The 7,420-nt window shown below is 34.5% G+C and overlaps 1 long non-coding RNA gene across 2 annotated transcripts; it reads right to left on the reverse strand.

The window, feature by feature from the left end:
- Window positions 3,111-4,818, reverse strand: LOC109949496. Of its 2 annotated transcripts, none has more exons than XR_002271954.1 (4): window positions 4,589-4,818; window positions 4,327-4,494; window positions 4,166-4,243; window positions 3,111-3,490 (listed from the first exon to the last, which is right to left on the reverse strand). It is a non-coding gene; the product is annotated as an uncharacterized LOC109949496 (long non-coding RNA). The 2 variants fall into 2 exon arrangements; XR_002271953.1 differs by having other exon boundaries at window positions 4,327-4,482; window positions 4,589-4,813.

Genomic DNA, 7,420 nt, shown 5'->3' on the forward strand with positions numbered 1-7,420 from the left:
AAAACACTTGAAAAGTACCCCTGATTTCCGAGTTGGCCAAAGTGACAGTTGGGGCTCCAAGTTTCAACATATTCAAAGCAGATATTAAAGAGTGAAAATTTTCACAATAAATCAATCTGGGAGCTCAATTTTTTGTTCTTTTTTTCGTGGGAATGTTTGCCTTTGATCTACATCATTCTCTTGAGTACTACCAAATTATGCTACTGCACACATTATTTGTCGCAGTGCATGCTGAGTTGGAGTAGTCTTGGTAATTGCTTCACTTTTCAAACAACACTTTGCATGAAGAATACTACCACATCTCTTACTACTATACCCATAAAACTTTGTTTGAAATTGTTGTTATGGTTGGCAAAGAGATTGCAAAATCATCATCTTGCATTTTTCTCACAAGAAGTAAGAAATAATATCAGCCTCTCAATTTCTTTCATAGTTGGTAAAATACGAAATGGAAAAAATACGAACAAAATACGTACGTATTATATTTGGTAAAATTTTGGCAAGTTACAATTGAAAAGTTCGGCCACTATATAATATTTTTATTCAATAATATGTGAAAATTATGTGCATAATAAGTGAATTTTGTGTGTATTATTGAGAATTTTGTAAAAAAACACATATATTAAAAATATATACATATATTTACAATACATGTATAGTATGCTTGCTTTTTACAAAACGAGTATTTACCGAGTCTTTAAGACGTGTACAAAAAATGAATGTATTATTGAAAAATATGTACATATGTATGTGTATAATACGAGTATTACGCGTGAAAATGCTAAATTCTTTATACGGGTAATAACTTTAGAAAAGTAAAAAATCAAAAAGGGACAATAGAGACTCGGGTAATGTAGTAATAGTAATGGATAATGCTCTAAACTACTCTTATCAATAAAAGAAAATGAGGGGAAATTTTTTTTAAAAAAGAACCCTGTATAGCCACACGGTTGTAATATTTATTTTAAAAAAAGTCTCGAGTATTGCCAAGCGGCTATACTATGTATTTTTAATTAGCCGCGCGCTATACTGTTTATTTAAATTTTTTTTAAAAAAGTGGGACCCACCAAGCGCCTAGCGACTAGGCAGTGCTTTTTTTTTCCCCCCAAAATAGCCGTGCGGCTATATTATTAATTTTTTAAAAAACTATAGTATAGCCGTTCGGCTATACTACTTATATATATATATATATATTTTAAAACCACAGTATAGCCGTGCGGCCATGCTATTTATTAATTAAAAATATATGATAGTGCCTAGGCAGCCGAGGAACTATCAAAAGCTAATAAATAGTATAATTGTGCCGCTATACTAATTACTCGGGTAATGAAGTAATAGTAATGGATAATGCTCTAAATTACTCTTATCGATAAAAGAAGATCAGGGAATGTTTTTTTTTACGGACCCAGTATAGCTGCACGACTGTATTATTTAATAATATAAATTAATAAAAAAAAATTCAGGTATAGCCTCGCGGCGGTACTCTTTAAATATTATTTAAAAAATGTGTGTTGGCTATGGATATGAATTGCTGAATTAAGTTACGTAATGTTGGCTATGGTTGTTATCAGATCTTTGGCAAAGGGGGCTATCACTTTACTATCTTTATAGGTACTAGTTCTTTGATGGTTCTTGTTTCCATATGATTTTGTTAGGTACTGAGATAATTATATTTTGAAAAACGATAATACTTGATGCAGAAAAAATAAAAAAAGTGTGTCACTTTAGCTTTAGATATGCCATTGGAATCAAAGTAAAAATTAAGGATTCTCTTTTCTACAGGAAAACAGGAGTATAAAATGTTAAATTTCGATTCGGTTAAGGTGCAGTCAACTAAACTGGGTGTATTTATGCACAGGTTTGAAGAAGGGGCTGTGCAGTTCCGATTAGATGTTGCCTAGAATCCAAATGATACAGAGGAGTCGATTTGGTGCTTTCTAGTTGAACCTCAATTATATGGGACTAGTGAAGCAAGGGAACGATTTCTGGAGGCAAGTAAAACTATCATTTCCTATAGGAAGGTTTCTGATCCTATTTATCTGAGGAAGATTGTGGATGAAGTTAAACTAGGTTTTGAGCTTTAACTTTGAGCTTGTGACTTTTGGTCATATGTAGGAGCAAGCATAACCAAGTATATTTATGAGTGATGTGTAATTCTAGCTGACACTTTTTTAAGTGCTTTTTACTCCCATGTATTGAATGAAAAGTTGAATAAAATTCTTCTAACCACATACCAGATGAATGCAGGTTGGCCAAGATCCGAAACCTGTCATGCGAGAGGCCTATAACATGTTTAAAGGTGGTGGTGATCCAGAAAAGGTGTTCTGAGAAATTTTTTATTTGACCAAAACCATTTCTTAGTTGAGCTAGCTAGTTGTGCAGTTCATAAGGTTAGAATTTAGAAAGGCATCTCATGTATGTGCATTTCCCAATATATTCTCATGTCTCACTAGATCTTCTTACTGTATGGTTTTATCAATTCATATGAAATTTTGAGAATGCAGCTCTTTTCTGCTGCATGTTTCCTCTGGAAATACTCATGCCTTAGGACCATTTTGCAGCGTGAGGTAAGTTAGAGTAGCTTAAAGTTGTTTAAGAAAAATCTAGCATGTCTATATTAAACACGCAAGACATCCAGCAAAACATAATGCTCAACTTGGCAATAGTCACTTGACCTTTCTTTTGCGACCTCTTAATATTGTAATAGTCAATTTGCTTCTCAATTATTACAGAGTTGGATTGCGTTGGTGCAATTAAGTTTATTGTAGCTTATACTTGTTTTACAAAGTTGCCAGTACCAGTTTAGGAGAATTAAACAACGTCTAACCTGAAAATAGAAAGAAAAACACCTTTTTCATTGAAAATGTAGCCGTGTGGTTTTTTCGCGGCGGTTTTTGGGCTTTAGCTACGGTAGGCAGCGGTTTTACGACTTTTAGTGACACAAAAAATGACTTTTTCGCAGAACGTCTTCAGCAGCGTAGAAAACCGTCGCTAACCGCTGGAAATAAAACTTTTAATAGCGGAGACAAAAACCGTCGCTAAAAATTGGCAGACATTGGAATACTTTTCCTTAACGTGAAACAAAATGATTTTAGACATCACATTTCGTAAAAAACAAACCTCCCTTTAATCTCATTGCGCTCATATACATATTTTACATGAAAATATTACTAAACACCGACCAAATTAATACTTTGGTTACATTGGAAATGCCCCAAGCTGGACAGGGTGGGAAAAAATTTCAGTTTAAGTTACTATCGCTCCCCTTTGTAAAAACTTCTACTGACATGCTGGCAACTTGTTGCATGTTATCATTGCTCAATCCTCCATTGAAAATCTGAAATGGTCCCTGAGAAATTTCACAGCCATAAACGCAGGAGCTGGAGCTAGAATATACCATGTAATTTTGGGAATGCTACCTCTGAGCATCATGCTATGTGCACCTTCAGCCATCCATTATGCTACACATTGATCTAACGGACCGTTGCACCTAAAGTTCACAACAATATTAGAAAAAGACCGAAAAATCCTTTGTCATTAACAAATTTTAGACAGAAATGTGAGGTTCATATCATATATTCCAATTTCCAAATCGAAAGGAAAATTGCTTTATAAAATTCCCCTTCCCCATCTCGGCGCTTGTGTTGAAAGCTCAATTCGGAATAACAGTCAATGCAAAGTTTACTGAAGTATAATTTGTGACTAATGCTACTGATTACATGTCCCCAAGATTTCAAATATGTGAGGATGACATATAAGTAATAACAAACATGGGAGCGGCCTAGACCGTGAAAACGGGGTGGGAAGCGCCGTGCTACTAGTCGAAGCGGTGTACTGCTGCACCCTAGATTGCGAGATTTCAGTTGTCGAAAGCTACTAAGCTACTGGACTCATACAATTAAAAACAGCTAAAGGAATTTTTAAAATCCTCAATCATTATACAAAGGATAAATGGTTTTTGTGTCTGTGCACCTATGTGATCAGTGTTGGCATGCACAAACATCTGACTCAATACAAGCCCAAGACTTGGTCAAATAACCCTCAAGTACACTAACAACAACACATTACACTGCATGTTATGCTTGCAACAGATATAGTCCTACACTAACAACTGAAAGCCATGTAAAGAATTAAAAAGAAAATAATCACAAGACAAAACTGATACCTTAAGGTTGATCCCTGCACTTGCAATCTTGTTTTGATCACGTCCACGGGATTGGTGAGATATATGCACCACCAATGCCTGTACAATTGAATGCATGTATAAATCACAGAGCAGAAAATACTAATTACACAATTCAATAATAGAAGACTTAAGAACTGCACCTTTCCTAGCTGGAAAAACTCAACTGTTTCCAAAAACTGAAAGGTCATTGCTTTCTAGTTAGGTCTAGGAGTTCATGGACAGAACTCTTTTGCAAAGGTAATAAATTTTTTACTCCAAATCCAAAGCCAGAAATTTTGACATGCTAAGAAGATTGCCTGTAAAAATAACTACGAGAACGAAGAATTAACAAAAACAAAAGAAAGCAAACTTACTAAAGAGATAGGAGGGGGAGATAGGGGTCAGGGGATAAATTATCCAGACCTGTAAATTAGGGCCTAACCCTAATTTAGTAACGAAGCTGAGCTTGTCGGTGTAAATTTTTTTTGAAAGGACCCACGTAGAGCTTGTAGAAGCCGCGACCGGAGAAGACGGTGGTGGAGGAGAAGAAGGAGAGAAGGTTGGGGCTGACCTAGTCGGCCGAGTTGAACCGGCGAAGAGGATTTGCGAGCACTGAGAAGAGAATTTTCTTTTGGTAAAGTTGGGGCAGGAAGCCCAAACATACAAACAAAAATCAAAAAGTCACTTAGCCCATTGGGCCATTACACACAGTCTAGGCCTACCAGATTTTTTAAAAACTAAGTGAAATATGTATTAAAAGTTTGTAATAATATAAATAGTGATAAATTATGAGAGGGTAGCAAATTGGCAATATCCTACTCAAATTGTAACGTTTCACATTTCCTTTTTTTTTTTTTTTTTTTTTGGTTTGAATAGAAAATGCTAAAATTCTCAACAACAAAAAAATTTTGCAATTGAAAAAAACCAATGTTTTAATACATCAAAGACTTTTACTTCTCTCCTATTGCATTTATAAAAATTATATTACAAGTAATAATTTAAATTATTTTAAATTAAATTAATATACGATAAAGAAGTTCAAATTTATATGTGAGGGGAACTTACTACTCTAATTAACGGCCTAACTCACATATGCGTTAAAGTTCAATGCTTTGAACTCGAACTTGAAATTGGTGGCAAGAATTTGCTTTGTGAGTGTGCATGTTTGTTTAGGTAGGGTGGCCCTAGGCTACTCTTTCTTGTTCAGTCGCATTCAAATGAGGGTCCAGAGGTTACTTAATACTGATGACCTGTTTCTTCATTGACTACATTATTTTTGAGACAACATATTTATATCTTTGTACACTGAGTTGTTTCAAGTCACAATCAACGTGAGGGTCTTCCAGATTTTGCACCTATGCTTTCCACATGGAGATCATTGTCATTTATACAATTATCAACAAGACATGTTGACGGCGAGACTCAAACACTAATAGGGCTATACATAGTATAAAGACTTTATCAACTGAACAATTCTCATTGGGTGTGGCACTTTCACCTTTACCCCCACTATATTATACTTCAAAAATAAAAATCCTACCATATTTCAAATCCAATCGCTTGCGCTTTTTAAAAATGTATTTTTTGACTCAAATTCAATCGATGGTTAGTTGGTGGGTTTCTTAAGACCATCTCTAGTCATAGAGCTAAATGTATTTTTCCATTTCCAGTCATGCATGGCTATATTTTAGGATCCTTCATATTTTATTATTTTGAGAAAAATTATAGTACAATACTCATACATTCTACAATTATGTATTGTTTAATTTAATTAAACTACTATTTAGAAACAATATTCCATGACCAATAATTTTGTATAATTTTTTTATAAACAACACTTGAAAACATTTAAAAAGATGACCACATTTATTTATTTTTTAAAAAGATGGGTTTCCATTGTCTGACCTCCAATAGTCATGACCAGTAATTTTTTATAATTTTTTTACGAATTGAAAACATTTTAAAAGGTTACCACATTAAAATAAAAAATAAAAAATAAAAGGTTGGGTCAAAATGGTCTGACCTCCAATGGTCATGACCAATAATTTTTTTATAAATTTTTCTTAAACAACACAAATTGAAAACATTTAAAAAGACTTTTAAAAATATATCGATGACATCAGCGCTTTTATTGTTAGCTATTGGATATGCATTTGCACGAGATGATTCGTGCTTTTGCCCACACTTAATAATTTATCTTTTTCAAAAGCACATGTATGGGCCTCACAAAAAAGTTGGCTTAAGCCAAAACTAGGCTAAATGTGGCCCGGTTAGAGGGCTAAAGGGTCAAATGTGGCTCTCTTAATTTGACCAAAATTTTATTTAGCCCATGATTGGAGATGGGTTTTGCATTATTTTAGTACTATATTTGAGATATAGCTCATGACTAGAGATGGCCTAAGCTACTTGACTGAATTAATCGCTCACCAAAACCAAGATAGAGAATAAAAAATGTATAAATTGACAATTGGATGTTACCTAAGAGCAGCTCCAGCGAGGGAGCCCAGCCCGAGGCGAGGGCAGGAAAAAAAAAAAAAGTCGCTCCAGCGTACAGCCCAGGCCCGGAGGTGGTGTGGGACCCACCAACTCGGGCCAGCCCGAAGGCGAGACCAGCCCGAGGTCCAACTCGCGTGTTGCTGACGTCAGCCTCGCGTCACGCTGACGTCAGCGCGCCAGGTCCAAGGTACGCTGCCACGTGTCGCCTCCCCAGCCTTCCGATCTGCTTCTCCAAATTAATCCAACGGCTGAGGCTTTTTTGGGCAATAAAAATATGAAAAAAAATCGTAAATTTTTTTAAAAAATTCTAAAAAATTCTGATATTTTTTTTTCTATAAATACCTATCAATACCCTTCACTTTCAACATCAATCCTCATACATTTCATTATACTTCTAGTATTATTCACTCTTTACTCAACATTTTCCTCTATACCTTATTTCCATTTTCAACATTTAAGTAAATGTCTTTGTCCTTTTACTTTAATTTATTTTTATATTACTCCATTTACTTAAGTTTACAATGTAAATAAGGAAGTACCCCCCATTTGGATTCAAATAAAAATACTAGAAAATCAAATTCCCACCAAATCAAAATATGAAAAATCGGTTTTAGTGCAAAATACGATTTAGGCTAAAAATGATGGCTCATTAAGTCAATATATACTTCATATTAAAATCCCATAAAATCAAGTTTTCTTATTTGATGTGTAAGGAATAAAAGCCGCCAAAAATTATCTTGAGAAAATAATTATTCCGAA

This window comes from Prunus persica, chromosome G6, assembly GCF_000346465.2.
Source record: "Prunus persica cultivar Lovell chromosome G6, Prunus_persica_NCBIv2, whole genome shotgun sequence".
NCBI lineage: Eukaryota > Viridiplantae > Streptophyta > Magnoliopsida > Rosales > Rosaceae > Prunus > Prunus persica.